The sequence below is a fragment of the Oryzias latipes genome, chromosome 17, assembly GCF_053564925.1.
Source record: "Oryzias latipes strain Hd-rR chromosome 17, Olatipes_Hd-rR_3.1".
NCBI classification, from domain to species: Eukaryota; Metazoa; Chordata; class Actinopteri; order Beloniformes; family Adrianichthyidae; genus Oryzias; species Oryzias latipes.
This window is the reverse complement of record NC_136253.1, coordinates 25,951,546-25,968,507: the sequence shown is the minus strand read 5'-3', so window position 1 is coordinate 25,968,507 and position 16,962 is coordinate 25,951,546. Positions and strand designations below refer to the sequence as shown.

General features: G+C 38.4%; 1 long non-coding RNA gene across 1 annotated transcript; it reads right to left on the bottom strand.

Annotated features, from left to right (window-relative positions):
- Window positions 1–4,983: 4,983 nt before the first annotated feature.
- Window positions 4,984–9,358, bottom strand: LOC144986783 (uncharacterized). Its single transcript, XR_013650627.1, has 2 exons — window positions 9,111–9,358; window positions 4,984–6,103 (listed from the first exon to the last, which is right to left on the bottom strand). It is a non-coding gene; the product is annotated as an uncharacterized LOC144986783 (long non-coding RNA).
- Window positions 9,359–16,962: the final 7,604 nt, after the last annotated feature.

Sequence of the window (16,962 nt, the reverse complement as noted above, 5' to 3'; positions counted from 1 at the left end):
TGTGGCATATGGCGTTCACACAGGTTTGTCGCTACCCGATACAAGCGCATGTACCTGCAGTTGGAAGAGGCTTTGTGTGAAATGTAAAAGTGGTGCTAATCTGGCTAATCTTGCTCCAGGCTTTTTCTTTCACAACTTTATTCCAATATATGAAAGACTTGATGCCATACAGTATAATTACAGCCGTGCATAAACCACAATTATGAATTTTAAATGGTTGCCACTTCTGTTTTTGTTCTGTTTCAAAAAGGACTCTACCAAACCCAAGTCCCTGACTGTTTAAAGTTTAACTGGTTTGATTAAACTTTCAATGAGCGTTCAGTTGCAGGGTCTTTTGTATGTAGACAAACTGACGCATGAACGCAATAGTTTTGGAAGCCCAAAAGGCGCACGTAAAAGTGTTTACATAGACGAAGAAGCCTGTTTCTGATTTGGGTGTGAATGTTGCATCACAATAATGCAACAGTAAAATATAAAGTGTAGGAAATAAAAGTATGTACATGTTTCAAAGTCACCATAAGGTCATATGATTTTTTCCTGCAGTTCCTGCATGTGAAACTTGATTGCAGCTCAAATCAAAATTGTAGATTTTAATTTGTAAAATTGTTTCTTATTTGACTTTAGAAATTTTCGCACAGAGAACTTTGGGGTTACCAAAATAACTGCAGGTTCCCCTCCTTTGCTGGCAGGCGGGATTATTTTTTCTCCACTCCCTGTTGATGGCTGGTCTCGTGTTTTGGCCAAAATGTTGTTTAGTCCTTTCCAGATGTCCTATGAAGACACATATGTCTGCTTTTGTTTCATCTGCAAAAAGTACTTCAACATTTTATTCTTTCTAGTCTTTTGAAGGAAACATGTTTTTACTGAAAATTTTCTAAAAAAAAAAAATCTCATTTGACTTTCAACATTAGACATGTTAACTGAGATTGGAAGTGACCACTATGAAGATTTTGAACTTTATGAAATGTTTTGATACCCACTCCTGAGGAAGACTGCCAACTGTTTTCTACATGTCAGTAAATGTCACTTTGGTCGATCGATCGGCTCCAGTACTATTTTTAACTGTGATGGCATAAACCAGAAGGCTCAGGAAATATAAATCACTTGAATTTCAGCTTGTTTTAAAGAGGTTCTGGCCCTTGCAGATGAACACTGGGCATGATAATGACAGCTGTGGTTCAGGGGGTAGAGCGCATGCCAATTAGAGGGTCAGGGATTCAATTGGCTCATGCATAAAAGGGAGGGAATAAGTACATAGCAGACATGGGGAAAAAACTCCAGAGATAAAGTAATTGGGTGACTAAAGCTTGTATGGTACAGAGCTATAAATGCTTTAAAAGGCTGGAAAAACACCATAGCTTTACAGTCCATTTACCATTTAATTTTAGTGTATAGTACCATTAACCCTTCTGATTCCACTTTTGCTTGGTTTTCATCAGTTTACATTAAAAAAATGAACTAAACTTTGACATTTTATCATTATTGCTGCTGTGACTATGGTACAAATCATGTTCAATTTCCCAAGCCAAAAATGTTTCGTTTTTTATGTAATTATAGTGCACACATCTGGGCATATAGATGAGGGCCAGGTCACAAAAAGGTACTCTGCTTCAGATAGGCAGTACACATGACCAAACACTCACACACACACGCATTCCAATCAGCAGGCTTGTCAGGAGTGACAGGTCAGTAATCAGAAGGTAATGATTTGACCCCCAGAGAGAAGAGGAGAGAGGAGAGGAAATAAGCTGTCATGAGTTCCTTCAGAGCAGCGTGGGGGGCTGAATCTGAAGTGGATCTCAGAGTTTCTATGAGAGCTTGTCAGCACCAGGTGCTTGCTGAATACCTCATCTACCCTTTCACACACATGTTTGACTCATCTTCCTTTGCCTTCCTCACACCACCTGGCCCATACCATCCAAGCACAGTTGGGTCCCTTCTTCTTGATTTCTTTTTTCCACAGAATGGTAAGAATTTACACTTCATCAGGCTCTTTTTCACTTACACGTGTTGACGATGTGTCTGCACTGAAATCATTGACTGATTGAAGCCAGGACCCATGCTGAGCGCACTCACAGACCTCTAAGTATAGATATGCAAAGGCATCATCTACAATTATGAGCAGAAAACGTAAAATGTAGTAATCATGAAATCAGAGGCATGATGCAGCAGCTGTTTTTTCTTCAAATGTACACTTTCAAACCTTTTCTCTGTGACTCTCAATCCACATTTTTAAAGGAAATGAATGTAAGAGCTTTTCATTTTTTAATGCCTTTCAAAAAGGTTGGATTTGGTAAACATTTTAGCTAAAAAAAAAGAGAGTAAATAGCTGGCAATGTTTTCTGGCAACAAGTCAATCAAGCGACTACCAGTATTTTTAACAACAAGGATGTCAAGGTTTGAAAAAGATGTGAGCTTATAAACTTGTTCAACAAAAGAGTTTTACCAGTGTCTGCCTCTGAATTTTAGAATGATGAAAAGTCCCAGACCTTGAATGTCAGATGTGGTGGATTTGGAGGGTTGAACTGAGGAATCCAAAGAACAAAGGCTGAACACTGATTTGACAAAAAAACCAGATTGAAATTTATTGGATTATGGGAAAAATTGGACCAAATTTTTCAAAAAGGTGTCTTACTGATTTTACCTCAAATTTGAGAATCAGAGCTTTTTAGTTAAGATTTCTTTGTCCTTTTAAAACATGTAGAGTCATGTTCAAGGTTCCATGCTCAACTGTTTAGCTTTCTGTTCCTTTTATTTCTCACATTTTAAATTTATTTTGATGGTCAACAAGAATTTGGAGCATTTCTTTTGAGGATCTGCACCCAACAATCAAATAGTTAAACATGACAGAAATACACAACAGGAGGATACAGAGCAGTCACACTAACAAAGAAAAAACTAAAAATTTCCAGGTGTCAAACGTCAAACGTCAGAATTCTGGAGATGGTTCCTGGTTGACCAGGAACCATCTCCAGAATTCTGAATGCACTTCTTCTCCCAGCAATCCCAGCACGCAGTTTCTGGATACCACACACCTGACTCTTGTGTGCAATCAATGACATGACACTTAAGCAATGCACAGAGCCTTGCTCGGTGTAAAGTTTGTGCATTACTAGGTGTTTCAGCCTGCCCTTACACTCTTCTGGACCCTGACTTTTCTAGGTGCTTCTCTGACTCTCCCATCCTCATTGTTGACCTCTGCCTGCCTGATCCTGATTTAGTTTTGTGGACTTTTAGCTGCGCAAATAAATCTGCTGCAATTGGAGCTAGCCATCTGCCAGTTTTGACACCAGGAACCTTGAACTACCCTAAACTGATTGCAGTTCTCAAATATATAGTAATATAACATACAAAAGTGTTATTACTATCTAAAGTATTCTGCTTAAAATGAGTCATGGGTTCAAATTCATCTTCTGACACCATTGTCATAAGTGGATGAAGGCAAAACACAAAAAAAATGCCAACCTCCAAATGCAGCTGTTAGGCAAAAACGTTATCCTGATACCTGTGAACAAGGGAAGGCCTCTGCAGGCCGTTCTCAACACTTCCCTAAATATACAAGGACACTGCTTTCTAACTTTCTTGCAGCCAATCATAACAGAACAGAACACAAGAAAAACAGTGCCAGCAAAAATAAAATAAAATACTTTAAAAAAAAAAAAAAAAACAGGGAAACCTAAAATGTGAAATACTCAAACACAAATACCAGGCGGTGTTTGTAATGCAAACACTTTATAAAGAGAGCTTTTATTTTTAGACCTGACACCCATATCCTGCAGATAGACATTAAGAATGAACAAATTAATACTGTACATAAATCCCAGTCTAAAGTCCAGGAATGACTATATATAGTCTAAGTCCCATCACTGCAGCATACCCTTAAAACCTGTTGACACAATCGTTTGTGTGGACAAAAAGCTCCCTGATTCTGATACATTATTCTTCAGTTTAAATAGAGAAGTCTAACAAAGGTCCTTCTGTAGAAACACCAATAACAGGTTACACATGTCCATGCTTTAGGAGGGCAGAACAGGGGTTAAAGGTGGTTAAAGATCCATATCTCCCTTAATTCCGATGATTAGGGAAAGCAAGGTGATGTCCTCCTTTATGTGATTTTGGCACATCCTGCACAGTTTCAAGACCAAAAAAGACATATTGCAGTAATATAGGCAATAATAAAATAAATACAATTAAATCTATACAATTTTAAAGAAGCAGATAATTTCTCTTCCACTATGAGGGCATCTGTCTACACTGGTGTGCAGGCACACATCGAAATGGGTGTGTGTTTAGGACTGTGAAATGGATTGTGGCTTGACAGGAGGCAGACAGGCGTGTGGTGCTGCCCATGAGGCAACACAGTGCTGACTTAGCAATACTTCAACTGTGGTAGCCACATACACACACACACTCTGTGCACTCAATAGCTTGTGCAGCTATCCTCATTAGGACAACACACTATCTGTCATTTGTTTTAAGAAGAACTTGTTAAAACCACCAGTTCATGCCCGAACTCACCCATATCTATGTCCTGCATGCCCCTTGATCCCCATAAAGACTACTTGTTGGTTGGTGATTATAAATGAAAAAATTCCAGATGCTTCACCCCCCCTTCCCCAACACACACACAAAAACATCCAAGGTTTGTCACATACACCTTGACCATTAGCACCTACTCAAGACATACTCAGATCAATGGCTTGGTTATTGATCTGAGGTAGATAATAGAGGAGGAAGAGACATGTTGGGAGGAGAACAGACAGGCACAGACAGAAAAGTGTTGACATTAAGATTAACCTTGAGGAAACGGCATGTGTGAAATTGAGACGGTGAAGTCACCACAGGGACAGGGACAGTGTGGGCCCCCACTCACACACCTATTATCAACAGTCAAAAAATACTGAAATGCCCTCTTCAAAATCAGACTATAATGGAATTATGTGAACAGGCTTACAAATTTTTTTTTATTTAATCTTTATTTACCCAGGAATTGTCCCATTGAGATTAAAAATCTCTTTTTCAAGGGAGTCCTGGCTAGGGGGAAACAATAAATTACATTTACAAAAAAAATGTCAACATTAAAAACATAAAATAAAATAAAAATTAGAGCTTATGTATTGAACAAAAATGGATACCATTTAAAACAAATTCATCTTTTTTTCTCTCAACTTCTTTTTGTGTTCAATTTTCAAGTTGTTTTGCCTTTCAGATCAAATGTAGCCTCAGATGTCTGCCTTCTGTTTTTCTGGTGTTTTGCTTACGATTGTGTAGATCCCAAGCTTTTTCAATATATTTATATTTAGTCATCATTCTTATCTTTAATGTTTTATTTCATGTGTTTCATCACATAGATGCTTTTGGACTATTAAAAGAGTGGAGGGATGTCTGATGTATTGCAGATATGGATGGATGGATGAGTCAAAATACTACAGTAGGCTATAGCAAGCTTTGACAATGGATGGATGGATGGATGGATGGATGGATGAGTCAAAATAGTACAGTATGCTAAAGCAATCTTTGAAAATGGATGGATGGATGGATGGATGGATGGATGGATGGATGGATGGATGGATGGATGGATGGATGGATGGATGGATGGATGGATGGATGGATGAGTCAAAATACTACATTAGGCTATAGTAAACTTTGATAATAGATTGGATGGATAGGATGGATGAGTCAAAATAGTACAGTAGGCTAAAGCAATCTTTGAAAATGGATGGATGGATGGAAGGATGGATAAGTCAACTCACTACATCGTGTCTAGTCTCTACATTGTTATCTTATTTTGGCAGCAGGACTCCAAGGTTAAGGTCAAGCGATGTATGAGTTTCTTTGACCCAAGAGCATTTTGGGATTTTTTTTTTTTTTTACCTCGAATCATCTTGATCGGGCCCCTGTGAATGTTTTTGACCCTAGGTTAAATCAAACAAATTTCTTCTAAGAGAAAAGGAAGAATCAAGCCACAGGAGGAGATCAGCTTAATGAAGAGGATGCACACTCCAGCCGCTTCTTTCCCACCGTTGGCCCTCACCATCTGCCCCTTTGCTGCTCTGCTGTTCAAAGGGTTTTTCACCCATTCCAGGTTGTTGCTGTTGTCTATCTGGAAGACAAATTAGTATATATTGAAGCAAATCTTGATTTTTGTTTTAAACAGTTCAAATCAGCGTTTACAATCACCAAGTGAAAGAGTTTGAGGAAACTAGCTCAGCCACTACATACAGTTTGAGCATGTTGCACAGAAAAAAATTTGTCATGCGTGGATACACGTGAAAAAGAATTGTAGACTTTACATGAAACTTACACAGATGTATCACAAATGAGCTGTGTTAATGCCAAGGAAGAAGTACGAAAAAACCATGCAAATAACACATAAATCAACGTAGAACATGAACGTGCGTGATTGTTGCGCTGTTTAAATGCAATTCATTTCCAATTTGTTAGTCAGTTATGTCATTTTAATGTGATATGTGCACCATACATGGAATATAAAAGTTACACATCAGTAGTACATACGTGAAAATTCCATCGGACATACCTGGACATACATGGAAAGCCACAAATGTATTTACTTGCGCAAGAGTTATGTAATAATTGCACATAAACTACTTAAAATATTCATAAACTGCATAATTTTCAGCCATCCAAAAATTTTGACCAGCTCCAAAGCATATTCATGTGAAAACCGAAACCCTAGACAGATATCTACGCACCTTGGCGAATGACGAACGCAAGAAACACTTACTAAGAGTTATCATTGAGGGCATCATTTTTGTCTTCAAAAGCTGAGAGTGTCCTCTGCTGCCTCATTGATAACACTGGCAAAAGGTAGACGGTGGCTGTAAGAAATGTTTAAATAAGAAGAGCCTTTAATAGTTATTTATAGGACATTTCTCACATTAAGCCGTCTCAATTATTCTTGGTAGAAATGTCGTCTAAATGCCGTTATATAGTGTTTCTGCTGTATTGCCTTTTCATGGACTAACTTCGACCACGAGTGGATAATAATTCATCTTAAAATCATTAAATCATCAACAGCAAAGGTTTGTGAGGACAGCTGCATGCTAAGTACTTAAGCTTTTTGGAAATGTCAGATGGATCTCTTTTAATGAACTACAGAGGTTAAATAAAGAGCATTTCTGCATGCACAGCCAAAACATAGACAGAACAGAACAATGCAGCTCACTTCAGCAGATTTATAAGATGAGAACTTCAGAAAAAGAAGAAGAAAAGGATATTTGTTGTTTCGAGCTTTGGCTACAAAACTGACTCAACATGTGTGCTATTGTTGCTCCTGTCTGTTCTCAGGAATCTTTAACCAAAACAACCTACGAGTCATTTATTGTTCTCTACAAAGTCTGCACAACATGATGAACTTCAAAGCACTTAATTCATGACAGTTCTGCAGACAAGCATGCACTGCAATGGTATTCAACACAACCACAAAGGAAAGTTAAACATGTTCTGAAGAGACGCAGCAGACTTGTTGTACAAAGATCCAAGTGATGAAGTGATTTGTTGAGTGAGCGCTGATTTTTTCAATATACCAGAGGTGGACGTTTTTTTGATGTGACACCGCTGGCATTTAAAGTTGAGAAAAATGAGACGTTTCACCGACAAGCGCACACATTTTAAGAGAACAACGCATTAGGTTAGTTAGGAGAAATAAAGCTCTTCAGGCTTTAGCTCATAACCATCTCTCGACAAACATGAAACACGCAGCGATGATGGGTAGACATGATGGAATGAGGCCATAAAGAAGAAAATCCAAGGATGTATGACACCAGCAAACCTGTGAGAGGAGTCAAAGGAGACAAATGGGACATGAACAGATGCAGATGAGATGCAAAAAAGCACGACTTCAGAGGAAGCACTTTGACGGAGAGACAAAGGCTTTAGGAATGAATGATGCGAAATTTATTCCATTCTTCCATGTAGTCCATCTAAGTTCTTTCCATTCTCCCAGAGTGCAAACAGCACTCCATCAACACCAGATGAGGTTTCTGCATTTTTCCTCCAGTCATTCAGAGCAGATATACTGTTATAGCGTTGTCAATGGCAAACAAAACCACAGCTGCTAAATAGCTAATGTCATACATCTTTCTATTATTGCTGACATCCTTGCAAAATGTTCTTTGCCCTCTTTGTTCGTCATCTTTTAAAAATGATTTTTTGTTTAATCAGGTTAGAGTTTATAACACCCTTCTGAGCTTTATTCAGAAGAGTTATGTGTAAAAGAGAAGAATGCCTAAAGTTTTTTTTTACTGTTGTCAAAGTAAAATTCACGACCTTTGTTGTGATAAAACAGGATATTTTTGTTAATCCCTTAATTCGAATGTAGTTTACATTATTACGAACCAACATATGCTTTGTGTTTTCTTGGTTCACATTTTATTTTCTCTATTAGAAACACTTAATTTCTATATTTCCCTTGCTTTTTTTGAGAAGTAATATTTGTCATAACAGCCCTCATTTTCCTCATGCCATTGCTGCACCAACAGTTTTGCACTTTTGACGCAGATTTAGTTGAAGTATATTTCTGTTCATTTACCCTTCAGTTACTCTGTATAGTATATATAGTGTGTGCTATCATTCTTTGTTATATCTTTTAACTGAATATGTGATTTATGCAGTACTTCTCAGCTGCTAATGCAAATTTTAGGTACTTGAATGTAAGGGTTAAATTTGAAACACATAAAGAGAGACAAGAAAAGCTGCTATGATTTAGGAAATATATCATTTTTCTGGAGCCTGTTGTCTGAAATCAGCAGTCTGGGTCTGTTATGCTTTTTCCTTGAGTGTCACACAAATTGAAATAATTGTCATGGTGCCTCTGTCAGACTCCTCCCCCTCTCCCCTCTGCTTGGCCTAATTCACCGCAGCTGCCGCCACTCTACTCATCAGCCTGCCAGATCTTCTTAAGGAGCTCCAGGACCAGTATTCAACGCGAGTTCGTTGCCTCTAATGGTGCTTAGTCTGGCTTCTGTTCGTCTCATGTTAAGAATCCCTCGTCTTCGTCTCACGAACCTCTTGTCCTGTTCCAGGAATACCTACTCCCACGAGTGGACGGCAAAGCTGATTCGCCGAGCAGAAACCCTCCTGAAACTCACCTTCTCAGTGGAGCATTTGGTCGAACATCAAGCCACGTCTCACGCCACGGTCCGGTTCCTCAAGCGGTACCTCCTGTCCTCGTCTGGTGTTCAGATCCCCGGACTCCCTCCAGCCACGTCGCCTCCCTGCCGTACCAAGATTACATCACCAGCTGAATCAATAAACCCACTTCTTGCCATAACTCACCTCCTGTCATCATTCCGGGTTCCAGCATCTGGGTCTGCCTAGCCAGTCATGACAATAATTCCAGAGTTGATCTTATTTAACAAAAAAATAATATTCATGCAAATACACAGGAAACATTGTTGATATATTACAACAAATGTTGTTTATTATCTGTTTCCAAGACATACCCAAACCATTACAAGGCTGAACATTTTTAACAAAAGCAGATCATTATGTTTTCAGCACCACAAGTACTTGAAGCTATTTTAATCTTTAAACCATTTTATGTCAAATCTTCTTAAATAAAAAATGTACAAGTCTTTTGATTATTTCTTTTTGATAAAAGTGAACTTTTCCAGTCTTGCAATTTCTTACAATTCATCAACTACGATTTCTTTAAACACACTCATTTTGGCCTCAATTTTTATGTATGTAATATATATTTTATGATTATTATTTTTTTACGTTTTTTAAAAATATTTTATATATATAGTTCTTTCTTTCTTATACATTTTATATATTTAATTCATTTTCTCTCCCAATTAATTAACATCTTCAGGTTTTACTTTTTCAATTGCATTGATCTTAAGGATGGCTAAAATATATTTTTTTTTTATCATATTTTAGACAAATTAACATTCTTTGGTTCTTAACTGTACACTACATGCTCAAATTAATAGACAAGGATGAGAATTGCAGGTTGGCGTTGGCAGCAAGGAGGGTGAAGACAATGAACCTGCAGTAAATTAGGCCTGATGGAGTGACCTTTGATAGCCTCAGACAGGAAAGGTTACATGAATTGGCGAGAAAATGGGTCTTGAACAAGCAGCTATAAATGACTTGTTAAGTCCATAAATGTGTGTTTGTGCAGGGGGAGGGAAGGGGTTCATCTGTAGATTACTAATTTAATTTCCATGTTTGCTGCAAAAAGACTAGAATAATGCCTGCAGAGGAAAAAAAGGAGCTCAGTGGGATGTAGAACACAGGTGTGATGACCAGGTGATGTGAAATTACACAGCATCGTGGGGGGGAAAGGATTTTTTTGTAATTACACACATCCATTGGTCTGTGATACTTTATCTGTTTAAACAGTGTCTATTTGTTCCCTGGAACAATCCCACTACTGGTTTGAAAAAATGAAAGACTGTTTATCTCAGGTACTAATGAAGTGCAAAAGCATCAGTTTATTGTTAGTAACCCTACTTGTTTGCACAGTGACCTTTTGCAGCACCTATTAATAAACCTGAAAGACAAAAACTAATAACCCCATTAGTCTGCGAAGCAGCAGAAAAGCAGATTAACACAAAACAAGTGAAAGTGTGGTGATCAACACCTGTCGGTTTATTAAGAAAACCCAGTTCTTAATGGGCTCCATGACAGCGGTGAGCTCATTTAAAGCCTGAGCCTTTTCCCAGCTGGTTTAAGCTCTTGATACTGCTTTAAGTATCCTATGGCCCTGTAGTAGCAAATGGGCTAAATTAAGCTTACTGTATTTTACAAACCTCAGCGACCCATGCTCACTAATAAACTACTAATGGAGGGAAACATAGGCATCTCATTAGGCAGCAGCCAGTGGACAAACACACGCACAGGGACACACAATACGAAATAGGGTTTCCTTTGGCTCAGAGCCGGACATTAATGATATTCCAGCTGGTAATAACTACTTTTTATTTATTGAGGAGTAATTTGGCAGTGTAGGGCAACTAATGAAGGTATTTGGGGAATTCTATGAATTAATGGAAGAAAGGAGAGGAGTGAAGGAGAGAGAGAGGAGGAGCCCACCTCACGCATTTCTTGGGCTAATAGAGGAGAAAGGGCCATTTCAAATGCGACTTGATGACAATGCGTTGTGATTGACAGCAGAAGGAGGGGGATGATGGGAGGATTCTGTCAGCGACTGATAACAGCTGTCTGCTCCACTCACAGGAGAGACAGAGACAGAGAGGCAGGGACACACACCAAAGCTAACAGACTGTCATCTGTCTGCATGCATACATTTCATGTAAAAGCTGCTGCATTCAGAAGTTATGTAATGTATATGGGAAAAGAGAGATTAAAGAATGAAATATGCTAATTTCCATCGCCACTAATAATCCATCGAAGCCTGAAACTGTTACACAAATGACACACCCAGATGCAAAGTCAGAGACACCACACACACCTATTAAACATTCATTGGTGGAAGTTGGGGTAATGAACGGGAGTCAACAATGAATAATGGATCATATTCTAATGGTTGACTTACCCCTCTCATTACTGGCATGCTAATGTGATTGGGAAACCAATGATTATCAACTTTATTAGAAAAAGGGGGGAAAGAGCTAAAGTGCAGAGTATCAGGATCCCTTATGACATTTGCAGACGTTTTCACAGAAAAATTAAATTAGGGGGGGAAAAAACAGAGAATAGGACCCATTTCAGAACTCTGAAAATGTGCTTTGAAAGGTTCTTTCTTTTCATTACTTGTTTTCAGCATTATTTTCTAACACATAAATCAATCTGGCAAAGTGCAACAAGAAATCTGAAGCTGTTATAGCGCCCGGCTCCTCGCTAATTAACACGTTTTAGATGGTTTGATCTTTATGTGCTAAAAATGGCTAAAAGTCACAGGATGTTTTCCTTTCTCAACAACCTGCAATCTGATGCAATACATGCGAGCGCTCACATCTGCACCCTCAGGCATTCATCACAGCTCCAGTCATGGTAAAGGTATCTCCCCATCCATCTCGCTGGTTATTGGCACAGAAAGACTTGCTTTTCTGCTTTGCCCAAAGATTTATAGCAGCTAAATTTGCAAGGGTGCGTGCATATAAACGCATACATAAGCATCAGGCGCACACCTCTCAGTCTGAAAAGGATCAGGTTGATGTGCCTATTGACACATCACTTCTCTACTTTCTCCCCGTCCCCGCGTCCCTTCAACCCTCCCTGCATCCATCAACCCCTCAATCCATCACCTTCCTTTAAAAGCGTGTTAGGAAACCCAATACCTTTCATTAGCACAAAAAGATTAGCTTTATAGCAGGAGGTATGTGTGTGTGTGTGTGAGATAGAAAGTGAGAGGAGAGACAGAGAGATAAACAGTAATGGGAAGATAATCAAAGAATGCCTGTGCCAAAGAACCACTTAGTTTAACCCAGCTGAGTCAGGGAGCCGTTTTCAACCAGAAGCTCACTATTCTGCATGCTCGCTCAATATATTAGAGTTTAAAGATTGTCTTATTAATATTTATCATAAGTTTGACTAAATAAATGTGGCTTAACTGAAGTGAAGTAAAAAACAATTTGAAGTATTATAAAATTAACAATCTCTACATCTTTGCCAATGAATTGTTGGATAAATTGAGTAAATATAAAATGTAGGGACACAATTGATAAATTCCCGCCCATATGTAGAAGTGTCCTTGGGCAAGAAACTGTACCCCACCTTGCCTCAGAGGAAGGTTGGCGCAGTGTTCACACTTGGGTGAATGGTGACTGTAAAGGGCTTTGGGCATTCGAGGAAGGTTGAAAAGCTTTAGTATCAGCCATTAAAAATGTGGGATTCTATTCTTTGTTATTGATTACATCAAGAGAGTTACATAGTTTAAAAGTTGGAGCAGTTGAAAGAAAATATATTTGGGGAAAACATTTATGAATATACATACTTTAAAGATAAAACACTCTTTTTTGAGCAATATGCTTATTTTAAAGCAATGTTTCAAATTACCAGAGCTAAATACCAAAATATGAGCATTTATAGCAAATTTCAGTGTTTCTTGTTGACTTAAAAGAGCATGACAGCACAACATATTTCAAGAAATCTTACCAAGACTAATTCCACTAGTTCTGTTGGTAGTTAGTTTACCACTTAAAACAAAAGAAAAACATCTTATATCCTACATTTACTTACTTGTTTTTTGCAGTGCAGCAATGAAGCTCACACTGTCATGGTTCCTCCGGGAGTCCTCTCCTCCCCCCTCCCTTCTCTGCTTCTTCCTAGATTGGACCCAGCTGTCGGCATTCACCTCATCACCTGGACCTGTATTTAGGATGGCTCCAGACCAGTATTCATTGCCCTCTATGGTGCTTACTTGGTCTACTCTAAGCTCTAGTCAAGTGAATCTATGGGCTTGTTAAATTCCAAGCTCTCATTTAATCCAAGCTCTCGAACTGCCTACAGAGTTCTTTCTTCTATCCATGCCGACCTGGGTCCGGTCACAAGATCATCATCCTCAAGCTCATCGTCCATCTCCATGAAATTTCCATGCTCTGACTCCACCCTGCCTTCAAGCCCGTTCTTCATACACAACGCTCTACTTACCTCCAAGAAGCCGCTCCGGTTTGGCTCCGAAGAAATCCTCCTCTGCACCTGCCGTCTCCTGCTCCGGTGACATCTTCGCAGCCCGTCTCCAAACCAGCTAAAGACTTTCTAAATTAAATCCTTTCTCGCCACTTCCAGTGTCTGTCGTTCTGGGTTTCAGCGTTTAGGTCTGCTCATGTTCTAGCCGAGCATGACACAAACATTTTAAAAGACAAACGTTCATTAAGCCCATTTTGAATTTTCTACTTCTTTTTCACCTATACTGTTCAGCAGCTGAGCATACAGATAAAAACTAAATGCCTATGCTTGTTTCGACACATTAGGTGCATATTTGTATAAATCCCTTTTGTAAGACTAAACTTTAATTATATTAACTATGTTTGGATACATCTCCTGCTGTACGGGAAAAAAGTTACAATTTTGAATGTTAAAATATTTGCCGTTAGCTAAAACAGAAACAACACATTTGACCAAATGTCATTTGAGTTAGTCCACCATGGCAACACAATGCTAACAGCACCAACATAAGAAAAAACTGCTCGCTGCACCTTTTCCCTGAGGGATGCTCTTTTTCCAAAACACTATTCAATAAGTGACATCCTTTTCACTTTACTCTGTTTTTGCCATATAACAAGATCTAAACAGCAAGATTACACACAAGCAAACAAACACACACACACACCCTTACCTATTACCTATCAGCTTTTGGGATGGGGGAAAATCCATATTTCATCTGTGGTGCTGAAATGTTTGTGCACACACTGAGTTTGTTTGTCATTAGGCCTAACCCCTGTGGCTCACCTAATCAGGTTTCTGTGTTTGTGTTTAGTTCTGAAAGAGCTTGACAAAAGAGAATATGACTCTGTGTTAGCATGTGCAGCCATGACTGAAGAGCAGACAAAAGCGTGCAAATACACAATTGAGGCTGATAGAAAGTTATCGAGCGATCATGGTGTGCTCCCACACAGAAATGAAGGTTCAGCATTAATCAGTAGCCAATGTTTTTGTTCGTTTTAGCGCACACATTTTTATGCAAAATTTTAATTGCCATGTTGCAAAAGAGAGGCATACGAAAATCTCTATTCTTCCAATTTATGAAGAAACTTTATGTCAAACTCAAACTGCAGATGGGGGCCAAGGAAGTTTTTTTTTTTTTGTCTAACAAGTTTCAAATTTAAAGCAATTTTAGATCAGTTCATGTGTGTTTTTGGCAGCAACTCACCAAAAAGGAATTCCACAATGCAAATCAGAGGCATCAAATTGAGATGAAATGTTGTTTCATTTAGCTTAAACTGTTATGATGTAATTCAGGTCAATTTAGGATCAATTTTAGAGTCTCTCTGTGCGAAGTTATGTCAAAATTCATTTATGCCTGATGGAAGAAAACAAGTAGACATATTGCTTACTGTAGTTACAGTTCATTTAACACAACTAATGTCTTTAATTAGCTTTTCTTCATCGTTTTTCCTCCAAGTGAAGTCTTTAAAATCTGCTTCCGACATTTTAACAGTCTGTGTGATTTTGTGAGTTGTGTCGCTCAAACAAAAGACCAACACACACAGTAGAACATTGGGGGAGAGGTGTAGCCTTTTATGAAAAAGGGACTGATAGTTTATGATCAAATGAAAATAAATAGGGCATTATAACTTACTTTTATAAGACTATCTAATTCAAGTTTAATACATTGCACAGAGAATTGCTGTCATGGTAAATGCTATTTACCACTTTAATTTCTGGCCACAAAGTTTGCTCTGTTTGTAAAAAGGCATGTGACCATTTCCAGTGACGTGCGGTGAGGTCAATGGCTGGTGAGGCACTGACGTCATCAGTCAGATTTACAAACATATGAACCATACTGAGTAACTTATTCACCATTTAATTGACAACAGTCAACGTGTTTTGTTTAAAATATATTTCAACATGTTTTTTTCATACACAAACTGCAGCATAGAAAAAAAGACAAACGTTATTATCATCTTACCTTTACTTGTAAATAAAGTCCATATGCCGCTCCTTCTGAGGAAAATGACTTGCCCGCTTGCTATCACTTATTCTATTTTTTTTTTTAGCGTCATAATCTCAGGGCTCACCGGCGCCCCCTAACATGAGGCACGAGAATGTCTGGCCTCACCCAGCGGCTTTTTTGCCGGCGTTTAGCACTCAGCACAAGAAACACGTCCCTCACATACAGTTATTTATAAAAACAAACACTGTACATCATATACATCTGCTAAATTATGTAAACTCCGCTCATATAGTACAAGTGATTGAACTGACATACAGAGAGACAGCAGTACCGTCTGACTGCATAGGTATTGCGCAATCCAAGGTGAGGCTCAGCGGGCTGGTGCCTCATCGCACGTCACTTCTTAGTATCTGAACGGTTAATGCGGAAATTCAGCGATTTTGACAAGAAAAAAAACCCAGAAATGGTACATTTAAATGGAAAATGACTGCAAAGCACAAATTAATGATTAAATATAATAATTGAATTTATTTTTTTTCTTTTCTTCCCATAATGTCAGGTGAGGCACAGCCTCACCTGCCTCTCCTGACTGCACGTCACTGACCATTTCCGACATTATCTCTGACGTTTTATCAGTTCGGAAAGAATTCTGTTAGAATAAATTAAGCACCATTATATTTCAATTTGCAGAACACAAAGAAAGTTGGGATCGAGGCGTTTTTCCAAATGCTAGAAGTAACCTGAAAATTCAAATCTTTATTACATCTTAACTGATTTCAATCAACATGTCTAGAAGCCGATGCCACATGGATCATTGCCGAAAATAAACTCATTCTAATTGCTGGCAGTTATTCTGCAATGGGAACACAAGCAAATTAGTTGTTTCAGAAATTGTGTTGGTTCAAAACAAGACAACAATAAACAATAAAAAGCAGACGAAAACCAAAAAGACCTTAGTAAACACATGAGAAGTGCACAGTCAGGTCATTTAAAAGGCTGGAGTACTTGAGCATTTTGTTTTGGTGTTCTTAAGTTATTTTGAGGGTTTGCCGCTCTGCATTTCTTTTGCATTTGCAGTAAAAATCAGAATTTATCTACTCATCTAATTAGTTTATAGACATAAATATTTTTAGTCTATAAAAAGTTTATAACCACCAACTTATTCTTGCAGAGCCTGGAACAAGTACAATTGTAATGGAAATTGTGTAGCCAAGAGTGTGTGCACACACGTGTGAGCATGTTCTTGTGAGTACTAACTCCTAAAGGCCGTGTCACACAGCCACTATGTACATTTTGCACATATTGCACAGATGAAATTTGCTCATACATGAATGTACGTGGGATAAGTGAGAAAAGTTGTGGTCTTTATTTGAAATTTTCACAGACGTATAACGAGGGAACCACGTTAAAACCGC